This window comes from Muntiacus reevesi, chromosome 10, assembly GCF_963930625.1.
Source record: "Muntiacus reevesi chromosome 10, mMunRee1.1, whole genome shotgun sequence".
Lineage (NCBI taxonomy): Eukaryota > Metazoa > Chordata > Mammalia > Artiodactyla > Cervidae > Muntiacus > Muntiacus reevesi.
This window is the reverse complement of record NC_089258.1, coordinates 71,884,187-71,897,930: the sequence shown is the minus strand read 5'-3', so window position 1 is coordinate 71,897,930 and position 13,744 is coordinate 71,884,187. Positions and strand designations below refer to the sequence as shown.

Here is a 13,744-nt window from a genome sequence, read left to right as displayed (position 1 = left end):
CGGATATAGTTTTGTTTCCAAACTTACCAAACCTTCTAAAGGGAATGTGCATTTCTTCTGCTTGTTTTAAACTATCACTCCCTGCCCCAACATTTCTGCCCAAAGATGACTTCATTTCGACAGCTAGGAACCAAAATAAATCCCTAACAAGCTATAGTTTAAGACCCGTAGTAACATTTGCTCAATGTGAAGAAAGAAATAAGTCTCCCCAAGTATAGGGAAGTGATGAGTGGAGAGAAATAATACGGAAAGGAAAAAGCAGGAGCCAAATCTTGTTCCATTGCCGCTTTACTCTATTTAGCAAGGACTTGAGCCCCAGGAAATGGGCACACAGTCAGGGGAAGAAACACGTAACTACTGAGCAATGTGGAGCATAAACAAGACCCTATTTTGTGCCTTCCCACGGCATTCTGGAGAAAGAACAAAGCAAGCAAATACCAAGTACTGGTACTGATCTTCAACACCAAGGTCAACTATGCCCCAGAGAGGACTCTTCCCATTCAAAGCAAACCAGTCTTTATGACTAGCTCGAAAAAGGGACCTCATGAAACCAGCAGAACAAAATCCAGGTCATCAGAAGAGCGTCCAGAGACCAGGAGGTGTCTGTGTCCCAACCTGGCTTTTTGGGTGTCATCATTGTAATTCTGAACAAACACAGACATTTGTATACACTGAAGCCAGTAAGCTAAATGACTAAGCACTGTCAAGGGTAAACAAAACTCACAATATTAGGTGGAATGTCCTTTTAAAGAGTCTGTAGGGGGAATCATCAATGACTAAAGGACATAGGAGGAATGACTGCCTATAATTTTGTGTCTATGTAAAGAAAAAATAAAAGACATTGAGTTATGGGAAAGACTGTTCACCAAGAGGAATACATAAGTACTCTGCCACTGAAATAAACACAACAGCTTGATTCTCCAAACTATTTTTTCATTAAATGTATCAAATCAAGGTGGTGGGGGGACTCACATATTAAAGAGCTTGAGATTTATGTTTTCAAATACATTTGTAATAGAAAAGTTAACTCATGTTAATAGAAAAGTTAATTCACAAGATGAAAAAAACCATCATTAAAGCCAGTATTCCAAATAATGAGAGAGCAAATAATTTAAGTCATAAAAGTTTGATAAACTTCCTCAAAAAATAAAATATGCATCTATCACATGAAAAAAGAAGGGTTTCAGGAGAGAATCTGAGAAGTGTTTTTTTTTTAATGTTTTAAATTATATTTACAATGGGCTTCACAAAATATGTCACATATTAATTCATTTTGTTACTGACTGCTCAAGGCAATTTCCATCTTCAATACATACCAAGTCTCCTCAGGCTTCTGTAAATCCATGCATTCAAGGAAATGACAAAGGTATTAAAAGATTTTATATGGGCATCAAACAGCTCACACTCCCATCAGGGGTTTGAGTTTTGTCCAAAGTAATTCACTGTTATAGAAAAGGGTCACCCGATAAAGAACAAATACAGAGCCCCAAAGCGGTAGCGCAAGTGAACACAGGTGGACATGACACGTTGTTGTTTAATTAGTACTAATAACAATGCATAAATGTGAGAGGAAACTACTGAAACGGAGTAACTGGTCACAGAAAACAGTTTCTAAGTAAACAGACAATAGTAAATCAGCCTAAGTAAAATGACTGGAATATAAGATAAATCGAGCTTTAACCATCTGAGTCCCAAAACACAGAGATCTGAACGCAATTAGGATACCTTCCTGCTACTTTAATAAAGCCCCTTTTGATAAAATACTTCAGTCTTCAGAGAGTAGAAGAGTGGAATGGGAAAGTCTGCTCTAAGTGTCCTGGCGGTTCCAAGGATGTCCATAAAGAATCAATCAATCTTAATTATAAAATAGAAATAGACTCACAGACAGAGGTAACAAAGTTATGTTTATCAAAGGGGATATGGCAGGGTATAAACTAGGAGTTTAGGAATAAAGGATATACACTACTATATAAAAAACAGGTAAACAATAAGGACTTATAGAACAGCACAGGGAACTATTCAATACCTTTTAACAACTAACCTAGAATGGCAAAGAATCTTGGTACAGGGTAATAATATGTATGCGTACACACACACACACACACACACATGTATAACTGAATCACTTTGTTGTACACTTGAAACTAACACAACACCAATTAAACTTCAATATTTAAAAAAAGGAAAAAATTAAAAGAATCCATCTCAATATTCAGAGGAGGAAAAAAAAAAAAGGTTGAATGTAACATTCTATCTTAACTATTATTGAAGCCACATAAATATCATGTATATTTAGGGAAAAGACCAGGTTCCAGGAAAACAAAAAGCAACAACAACAACAAAAAGTCAATTTATGCCCCTGAGAGTGGAAAGCTGACATTGTAGATATACATTTGTATACATATTACCATTTCTTTGCAACCTTCTGACAAAGAAAGGAAGTAAGTGAAAATGAAAGGGTGCTAGTGATTAAAAAACAAAAACAAAAAACCCTGCCTGGGAATACAGGAGACTTAAAGAGACTGCAGGTTCAATTTCTGGGTCAGGAAGACCCCCTGGAGAAGGGCATGGCAACCCACTCCAGTATTCTTGCCTGGAGAACAGTCACAAAGTGTCCGACAGACTGAAGCTACTTAGCAGGCACAGGGAAGAGTTTCCTATTTTCCTTTTTCTCCCCCGATTTGCTTTGCATGCATAGTGAAGTGTTGGGGATGGTGCTTCTCTCACACTGATTATCTCCGGCTTCCCCCCTTGAGGACCCTCTCTGGGCTCAGGCTTGAATTCCTGGTGCAGCAGCACCGACCTTCAGAGGTTCCCCTCATAAAGCGAAGGCTGCTCCCCTGGAAGACAACCCCTTCTTAGCCCACTGGACTAGGAAGTCACCAATTGAACTTCCAAGCTGGGGCCTAGAAGCTGCTGACAACCGTAATAGAAAAGAACATGAAATAATAGAAATGAATATGAAAAAAAAAATCTGTGTGTGTGTGTATATATATATGTTAAACTGAAACACTTTGCTATACAACAGAAATAAACACAACAGCATAAATCAACTACATGTAAATAACATTAAACACACGTTACTGACAAATCTGAAGAATTGATGCTTTTGAACTGTGGTGTTGGAGAAGACTCTTGAGAGTCCCTTGGACTGCAAGGCGATCCAACATCCTAAAGGAAATCGGTCCTGAATATTCATTGGAAGGACTGATGCTGAAGCTGAAATCCCAATACTTTGGGCCACCTGATGTGAAGAACTGACTCACTGGAAAAGACCCCGATGCTGGGAAAGACTGAAGGCAGGAGGAGAAGGGGATGACAGAGGATGAGATGGTTGGATGGCATCACCGACTCAATGGACATGAGTTTGAATAAACTCCAGGAGTTGGTGATGGACAGGGAGGGCTGGCGTCCTGCAGTCCATGGGGTCCACAAGGAGTCGGACACGACTGAGTGACTGAACTGAACTGACAAATCCTAGGCCTGGAGGCGAGTTGGCAGGGGAGGGGGGTGGCGCGGGGATGACTTACTTTAATAAATGATCATATGGAAGACCACATGAGTATTTTAGACTTCAAGGTAAATTAACTTGGAATCTCAGTACACTGACCACTGCTTTATAACTCAGATTGTACTTTTAAACTCGGTGTGACAAATGAAGATGACAACCACAAATGCTGATGAAAAGTCACAGACTGAGTTTACTTCTTCCCAGGCGGGAATGGCCACGTGACACCCATCGATGGCAAATGAGTCATAAACAGATGTTTCTGAGAAAGCTTTTACTTTCCTGATAAAAGGAATACATGCGGTGGGCATCACCCTTTCTATCTTTTGTTCCTGTTATGACTGGGGAAGGGCACAAGGAAAAAGTGAAGAAGAGCAGAGAGGGCCAGCTCTGACAACACAGAGGCTGAACACACATCCGGAGGCATTCACCTCCAAAGAATTTGTTATTATTTTTAATCCCTGCTTAGTGAAGCAACTCAAACTCAGTTTTTTTTTATTCTGTTGTTTCTGCAGAAAACACTCACTGATACTCAAGATCTTCTGTTTTAAAGCCAGAGTGTGAAGCTTCACTCTATCAAATCCCAATGCTCACAGTGTGTTAAGTATTTGGGGAAGCGAAAAATGAAACAGAACATGGAAACTAGGTTGTTGTTGTTGTTGTTGCTCAGTTATGTCCAACTGTTTGTGATCCCATGAACTGTAGTCTGCCAGGGTACTCTGTCTCTGGTATTCTTCAGGCGAGAATACTGGAATGCGTAGCCATTTCCAAGTGGTCAGGATCTTACCAACTCAGGGATCGAACCTGAGTATCTTACATTGCAGGAAGATTCTCTACCATCTGAGCCACCAGGGAACTACGTTAGCAGAGAGTAAAAATAAGAGCTGCCATGTATTGAGTGGTTATAGGTGATGGTAATAAGCCTTCTCCATGGATTAAATCATTTCAGTTTTACAGCATCTCTCTAAGTGGCGGGTTGTTGAGTACCACTTTCTGCATTTGAGAAAATGCTTCAAATATGTGTCTTATCTAAAGTTATGTAGCTAGTAAGTGGGGACTGAATTTGAATGCAAATCTGACTCAAAAGCCTCACAATTCCATTTCAGTTCAAGTGAATGGACCCTTAGAAGTCTGATTAGGGTCATTTAGTGAGTGCCTTCATTAAGGCAACAATGAAAAGGGGAAGGTGAAGTCGCTCAGTCGTGTCCGACTCTTTGCGACCCCACGGAAGGCCTACCAGACCGTCTGAGCCACCAGGGAAGTCAATGACACACAGTTCAAAAAACCAAAATATGAGAAGCTAAAGGATCTGTGTGGTTCCTCATCTATTACAATAAGTGTGACATCCATCTTAAAGGTCACTCAGTGATCCCTTTGGCTGGACTGTGATTCCAGTTCTGTATGAGTGTGTTATGGACCCACCCAGAAAAGGTCTTGAGAAAATATTTGAGAGAACAGTAAAGACTCGACTAATTATAGTCAACTGACTAGGCATCTTCACTAAAGTCAGCAACAGACAAAGCAGACATAGAACAAGCATGGTTGAGAATAAAATAATGAGAAGGATTTTGCAATGTTTCCTTTAGAAATAGCTTCCCTTCTTTTAAGCAGGAATATTTAACAACTAAAACTCCAATTAAAATACAAGGAATATACCAAGATTCAGTGAACGTCAGTAAAAATAAAGGGACTGGAACCAGGGCTTTTGTCATTTTAACATATTTAACCAGGTAAAACTGCCAATGTTGGACTGTTCGAAATGTGAAATCTGTAATAGGACTGGGCAAAGCAGAGGAAAAGTCATTCCAAACTGGGATTCATAAAAACCCTGGACCATCAGTGAAGGGTGCTGGCATTTCATGGGGTTAGAGTATAAACGAAGTTGAGCTTTAACATATTTTGAGAAATTCTAAATTATTTTCATACCTTTTCCCCAAGAGTATTTTGAAATACATTTCATTTTTTTCTCTTCTATCTCCAAAGAACACTTCTTGCTGCAACAAAACATGCATTTGTTTTTGCAAATTCCACCAATAACTCTGCCATAAAGCAAAGACTAAATTTGGTAAAACAAAAGATCTTTCAGAATCAAATAACCTGATTTAAAGTCTGGTTTAACTTTGTGACCTTGGGTGAAGAACTTAATTCTGAGGTTTCATTTTTCTCATCCATAAAATGGGTACTCTGTGATGGTAAAGTGAGATAATATATGTGATAACATACAGTAAGTAATAATATGTTACATTCATTTAATTAGCCACCTCTGACTGCCATCAGTATCATTGACTGGATAAAGACTGTCAAACAAAAGAGAAAGAATTATAACTATGATTTAGATTTCCACTCCAAACTTATTACCCCAGTATTTATATTTGTTTTGTGATGGTTATTATTTTCATCCCAGTGCTCGTCATGATACAAACTGTTTATACCATTTCTTGACTGTTTGCTACCCATATGTATGCTAGAGTAATTGTGTTAGGTCACCAACTCTGAAAACACACTGAGGCATTTATTTATTCAACAAACACGTAGTAAATGGTTAAACCATACACCAGGCACATGGTTATCCTGCAAAGCTATGTAATAATACACAATGGATTTCCTGTTGGCCAGATTCCAAAACTACTGGCTTGAACAGGCAAGCAGTTATTAAATGTAGGAAACTGCATAGTTTTCCAGGGTCCCTTTCACTGTAATATTTAAATGAAGTCAAGGCACCTTAGAAATAGTTCTTTAAATTTCATTCAGTGTCTGGAAACTATTTGGTTCATGGCAATATTTAAGCCAGAGAACAAATCCACATCACAGAAACCAAGTTACATAATGGAAGACAACACAATAGAGATGGCTTCTCTGCTTTTGTTTATGTAAATATGTCTTGTCTCCATATGGTTTCTTAATTAGGTAAGGGGTGCATTGTATCCATTTAATGCAGAACAACAGCCGGAATTTTACATACCAAATATTTAATGCAATTTATGAAACAGACTCTTTCTCTAGGCTCCAATAAAAGTTTTCTTTTTTTAAACTCAGAAATGATCTGCCTTCTTCCCAACCTCTAATAAAAATGGAAATGTTTTATATCATTGCATTTGCATACTTCACCTCACTTGTGTCATTCTTATACATGGTCTAAGATATTATTCCATTGAGCAGATCTTAAATTCTGCAGAGTAGATGGTAAACAACACTGACAATCTATCCAGAGAAATCTGAAAAGTCCTTCTCAGTTCCTCACACAAGAAACTTCAGATTTCAGTAGAGGTTGTGAAAGCACATTCATCATCCCACAGACTAACAAAATTTGCCTTAATATATTCAATCTTTTTATTAAACTGACATACGGGTGCATCCTTACTCAGGTTAGGCAGTGTCTAGGTACTGGACATTGAGTCTAAAGATAACTAAGACAGTCAGTTTCCCCAAGGAGCTCCCTGGTTGAATTTGTTGTAGTTCAGTTGCTCAGTCATGTCCGACTCTTTGCGACCCCACGAACTGCAGCACACCAGCCTTCCCTGCCCTTCTCTAGCTCCCGGAGCTTGCTCAAACTCAAGTCTGTTGAGTCAATGATGCCATCCAACCATCTCATCCTCTGTTGTCCCCTTATCCTCCTGCCCTCAATCTCTCCCAGCATCAAAGTCTTTTCCAATGAGTCGGCTCTTTGCATCAGGTGGCCAAAGTACTATCTGTCTCTGACTGAACTGGAAACAAATAATTACAGAATATGGGAAGCATGCCAAAAGTAGACTGGAAGTATGTGCAAAACGTCAGCAGGCACAGAGGAGAGAAAGCCCAGCTTTCCTTAGGAGGGTCTGTGGCAGCAATTGTGGGAAGATTACATTTCAGCCTAGTTTGATGTAGGAGTTGAATGGGCAACATATGGGGAAGGTGTTCCAGCTGAGGGCATGGTGGGTGCCCATGTGTGCCACGAGTGCACAGAACGGGCACTGAAGAGTTAGGCAGAGCAGAACATCCTCTTCCTTACCATTCAGTTTATAAAGAGGTGACTTTGACATTGGTACTCAACTACTGGGTCAGCTTGGCTCCAACATCTCTTATTTCTATGTGCCTTTCATTAAGTTTTCTGAGATGCAGACGCAGAGTAATTACCATATTAAAGAAAGACAACTGTCTCAGTTTGTTGCATGAGCCCTCAGGCCAGTCTGAAGTCATTCCATGCGCATGCTTTCAGTGGGGAAGAAACCATGCTTGTTCCAATACTGAGGAAGGAGTTGTTTTGTTTTGTCTTTTTCCAGCCACATTAACACAAATGACATTTCTCCCAAGGCCACAGGGGAAGTTTTTTGTTTTGTTTTGTTTTGGTTTTTAAATCATCCACTATTTTAGCTCTTGCTTGAGTCATCTGCAAAACTGACTTCTGAAATTGGGATGAAGCTAGACATTTTACACGAGTTCTGATGGCGCCTTGTCCCTTAATGGAAACCGGCAATGTGCAATCAAATTCAGCATGAGACACCTGTTCCCATAATAACAGTCTGTCCAAAGAGACTCTAAAAGGAGGCCAAATTTAGCCCAGTGGTTTTCAATGTGTGATGGGATTACTGATGATTTAAATTTTTATTAGGTGTTTTGTTTTTTCAGTATTTTTTAAATGCATTCTTAAATAAACACTTAGAAAACACACATACACACTGTTCTAGTGAAAGAGTATGGAAGTCTCAGTAAACTATTCTATGGCAACTTCTAGATTTAACTTGATGGTGTGTAACTCCTAGTATGTTGAAATTCATGCATCAGAGCAGAAATAAATGGTAAATATGTCCCTGGGGGAAAAATGGAAAGAATTTGATTGACAGGTTGATAAAAATTCATTTAAAAATGTAAACATAAAAGGGTAATATTTTATTGAAAACCAGGTTTGGAGATAACGTTTAAAGATCATTTCTTAATTTTTCACCCCACAATAGATACGTTTATGTATGAATGTGGGCCACTGATTAAACTTCAAATTCATGTGAAAAACTAGTGCGATTTGGGAATGGTTTTGCTCTCAGAGTGCTATCACTTTTCATTTGTAACTGACAGTTTTCAAGAGTGAAGCCATTCATAGCTATGGAAAAATGGTTGTTTTAATACAACATTGAATGATAGAAAAGCAAACAATCCAACACCATTCTCATATTTTTCTTTCTTGGAAAATTACCTCTCAGGAAGAGCTTCGTGTTTTATGTTCTGCACATTAATATGGCAGGGACTTTCAATCTTTGTAGGACAAAAAGAAACAAAAACATAAGGGACAGACACTAAATTCCCTTTGAAATAAATACACTTCCATTAGATGTCAGGTCACATTAAACAAAGAAACAACTTAGACTGTGATCATTTAGGCACATATCTGAATAAATAAGGGCTGATTTGACTGGAACACAGTTTGATCTAATTTTTTTTTCTATGTGACCTGGACTCGGGCAAAACAGAGTGGGAGCTCACCTTAGATAAAATCTGGGCCAACTCTCTTATCCTACAAATAATCGAGGCCCTCAGAGGTTAAACAACTTGCTAAAGAACTCCAAGGAGCAGATTCGGTGGAAATCTCTCTTATTGACTTCTAAAAGAGTATTTTCCCCATTATACTATGCTGCTTTTGTTTGGGTGGGACACAAAAGATTAAATTTACAACTACATTCTGCATTGCTGTCTATTGAGAAACTCTACTGAGGAAACAATCTTGTAAAATTTCTTTTATGAGGACATTGTAACTGGCAAGTATTTTAGCAAACTCAAATACAATGCAAAAACATCTTTAACATTTTATAATGTATTTTGTATTGAAAATCATGGCTTATTATGTTGATAAAATGCAAATTATAGAAAAGTACAAATAATATGTGTATTTTAAAAAGACATCATCATCTGTTGTTACCAAGTTCCCCAAAACTAATCTGGTATATTTCATTTTCAGATCTTTCTCTTTCAAATCTATATTTTGGCTTTCTGTGAATAGGGTGTGTATACGTGTGTATATACATATACAAACCCATATATATTTCAGATATATTTCAAGATGTTATCTCATTTTGTCATGGTTTTGTTGATTTTTCATTAAACCAATTCTTAATGATTAAGAGTAGATATATCAGTTTTGTTTTTGCTAATTTCTTCACTATTTAACATTTCATCATTTCTCTTTAAATACTACAATTGAGTTTTCTTTTATATTTTATTATTTTTGGCCACACCACGTGGCATGTGGGATCTTAGCTCCCTGACCAGGGATTGAACGCACATTCCCGGTGCTGGAAAGCTGAATCTCAATCACTGAACTGCTAGGGAGATCCCCATTTAGTTACTTCTAAATGTTAGATTTATAGCACTGACATTTCATCTATATCATCCATATCCTGATTACACATGAATTTATATCCCTAGCAGAGTTCTCCCTCTGCAGCTTGAAACCTGTACAGTAGCCTGCCTCTTGCTGTATTCACCTAAATTTCCCATAGATCCCACTGACTCCTTTTGCCTAAAACAGAACGCATAGCTTAGCCCTTCACATCCACTATTTGGCTCAGTTGCCCTAAAAACAAACAAAAAAACCTAACATTCACTGAGTTCCCTAAGCTAGAACCCGGACATGACCTACTTTTCCTTTGCTCACCCCCACATCCAATTCATCACTAGGCCCTACTGGTTCTATTTCCTAAATTCACTACTAGCCCTATATCTCTATTTCTACTAAGGTAGCCACCACCATCACTCCTCTCAATCATGACAATTGGTCCTGTCTTCATCATCATCCTTATTTGCCCTCCTTACATCCATGTTATAAGCAGAATGAACTCTGTCAAATGCAAATTCAAACATGTCATTATGTCTTAAAACCTGTCAATCCTTTGGCTAAGACTCCTATTTTGTGGCATGGCTTTGGAGCAAGATTTCTCATGATCTGGTCCACACATAACATCTCTAGCTTTGTGACCAATCACTTGACCTCCAGGAGGCTAGAGGGACTCTCTCAATTCTTTCAAGGGTCAAATGATCTTCACCTGGAAACAAACCCATGTTTTCCCTTCTGCCCCAGTACCACCCTCCCACTTTGCTTATAGCCTATTCTTATCCTTCAGGTTTCACTTAGGTGATACTGATCATGTATGATGCCTTTCTGGAAAAACAAAAATTCCGATTCTGGGTCACCTTTTCCTCGCCCTTACATAACGATCTGTACTAATACAGTTATTCATATATATCGTTGCATCTTCCTCTAGACTTGAAGTTCCATGAAGGAAAAGGGTATATAGATAAATGAAAATGTGGTCAAAGTTTATGACTATGATCTTTGCAATAAAAATGTACTAAGTGCCTATCATGAGTGACTAAATTTATTTTCTAAAGGCCCATGCAAATTAACACAACCACCAGCATTAGAGGAGTTTACCAATTTTCTTTATCCTCATCACCAAAACATATTTTGGGGATATTTGTTAATAGATGCATAAAATATTGTTTAAAACATACTTTCTGATTACTAGTCAAGGTAAATATTAAGGAATATCCAACTATTTTCATTTACTTTTTATGAACTGTATATTCATTCATTTTTATCATTTTTATTTTGTTTTAGATTTTTTTAAGAGTATAGCTGTATAATCTTTAAAACAACAATTCTAAGCAATTTATAGATTCGATTATTTAAGTGCTTAATAATACTAACACCACCTGATTTTTTCTGTTATTGCCTCCAATGCATTAATTTCTTCGTTCATCTCCAATTTGGCATAGCTGCAGTCAAGAGATCAGTTTCACTACTCTAAAAGACAACATTTTGATAAGAATGGCTAGCTCTACACACACGAAAAAGGTCTTACTAAGGAAAACCCTGACATCTTTTCTAAAAAATCAGTATTTTATGCAGAAGATTCATAAAGAAAAGCCAAAGCAACAGGATTTGTCTTTCATTGCTTAAGAAAATGACCTTCTTTGCACAACAAAGTCCTTCTGAAAATCACCTAAGACACTGATGGAGGATGAAATTCTGATGCTCATGTAAAAGCTTTTAATTCCTTTGTTATTTTACCTAATACGCAGATTTAGTTGAGCCTGCTGGGATCTGGGGTTCAGCAAAGACTGACAATACACCAATGGCACTGGTGACCAAAAACAGAAGCTGTGTCCTGATTAGATGCGACAGTTATCTGATTGGGAGGTGGAACGTGTACAATAGAAGGGGCTTACTTTTTTTCATCCTCCTTAGACAAGCTGCTCAACACTGTCAGAAACAGATTTGTACCAAGCTGTACTGGAAGTACAATATACTGTTCCTTCTGATATCTCTTATCAAGGGGCAGTTTGATGCAAGGAAACTGATGTGGACTTTAGATTCAAATCCAGGTTTTCTTATTAGTGAATTATATGATTTTAGGCCAGATAGCTACTTTATCCTTCAAATCATTTCTTGTACAAAGTAAATAATATAGTATTACAAGCCTATTCTGTACATTCAAGTAGAGAAAAATGAGTTTCCTAAGGTATTATAAGGCATATATTAGGCAATCAATATATAATATAAATTGTTAGCAGATTATGCTAGTTATTAGATAAAAACTAAGGGATGGAGGGATGGGCAAAGGATCAAGAAGTAGATGTTCATCCTGTAGATTATTTTCTTTGTGAGGAAGAAATTGTCAGAGCAAGAGCCCAATCTACTCAACAGCATTTCAAGAAATGCCTGAAATTTTTACATATTTTTGCTTTACAAAGGAATATCTGGAGATTGAAATCCAGTGACCAATTCTGGGAGCCTGGGTGTTCTTAGAGGATTAAGGTCACTCGTGTCTGCTGGAATGCATCAGACAAAACCTTGATGGACCTCATTTAAAGACCTGAAGTTATACCTTGAGAATCTGGCGCTTGATATAAAAAAAAATTCATGAAAAACAACAACAACAACAACAACAACAAAAAAGCCTACTACATATTTGAGCCGCTTAGTATTACCTAATCAGCTCAACTGCACTGGGGCGAGGCCTAGTATGCATACTGTCAGCAAGAAGAATGGGAGAAAAAGAGCACTGGAACAGAGTAAGTTTAATTGCATTATGTGATTTAATTATTTAGCTGTCTCAGCATCCTCCTCCATGTATAAATGAATATTAATCAATCATGTGAATATCGTTAGGCTATTCTTGTTTGCTATTTGTCATCAACAGATGGATAGCTTGCAGGCACCTATCGCTTCTAGCAAGCACTTAATTTTGTCAGTACCCAGGGTCTGGGTGAGGATAGCAGTAACGACCCTTGCTACTATTGAAAAGATTTTGAAACTACAAGAAACAAGCAACCCTAGAGTTGGTCCTTTGGGGGCAGGGGTTACACCATCAGTTAAACGGGTCCACATACTCTGGAAGGAATGAGACCTTCCCCAACATTTAGAGGTGACTTTCACAGGGCAAAGATGTGGGCAGTCCAGAGATCAACACCATGTCCTTGTTCGGGAGGTTAGGAAGGAAGAGGAAAGAATAAATGTTGATATCATCGAGACAGGCTGGGACCTGGAACCCTCTGCAATGCCTGCACCTGGAAAAGTAACTCCTCTAGCAACAAAATACAAAGAAACTCCATGCGATTAAAGATAATTATGCATGCACAGTTGGGGCAAACTACAGACAGGCCTGCTGCTCTGCATGCTGTCACTTCAGCCACGTTGGACTCTGTCTATGGACTGTAGCCCTCCAGGCTCCTCTGTCCATGGGATTCTCCAGGCGAGAATACTGGAGTAGGTTGCCATGCCCTCCTCCAGGGGATCTTCCCAACCCTGGGACTGCAACTGCTTCTTTCACATTTCCTTCATTGGCAGGTGGGTTCTTTACTCCAGAAGACACAGAAAGACCAAAAGGCCAACCACCATTTCTGAAGATCTTAGGAGCAAAAACTGGGTGTTGGGAGCAAGAGTAGGGTACTGTGCATGCCCCCTGCAACCAACACCACCGAAGGGGTGGGCAAACTGCCTAAGCCCCTCCTTCAGCCTGATCCCTGGACGCACCCTTACCCTCACCCCGTACAAGGAGCCAGCAACGAGGGAACCTGGCATTTGTTTTCACTCCCCTGTGCAGCAAATAAAGCCATGCCTAAATTTTTTGTCTGGCCTCTTAACAGTTTCTATTTGATTCGGGAAGGCAAAGAACCCTGGGGTCAATAACATTACACTCTCTCAATCTTTTCTGTAGCCTTATTATGTTCAAACAAGCTTATCAACAGTTTTCTCCAAGGCACATA

At 38.6% G+C, this 13,744-nt stretch overlaps 1 protein-coding gene across 3 annotated transcripts in view; it reads right to left on the bottom strand.

Moving 5' to 3' along the window:
• UNC5D (unc-5 netrin receptor D) overlaps nt 1-13,744 on the bottom strand; it is a 607,527-nt gene that overhangs the window by 270,584 nt on the left and 323,199 nt on the right. The window lies entirely within an intron of this gene.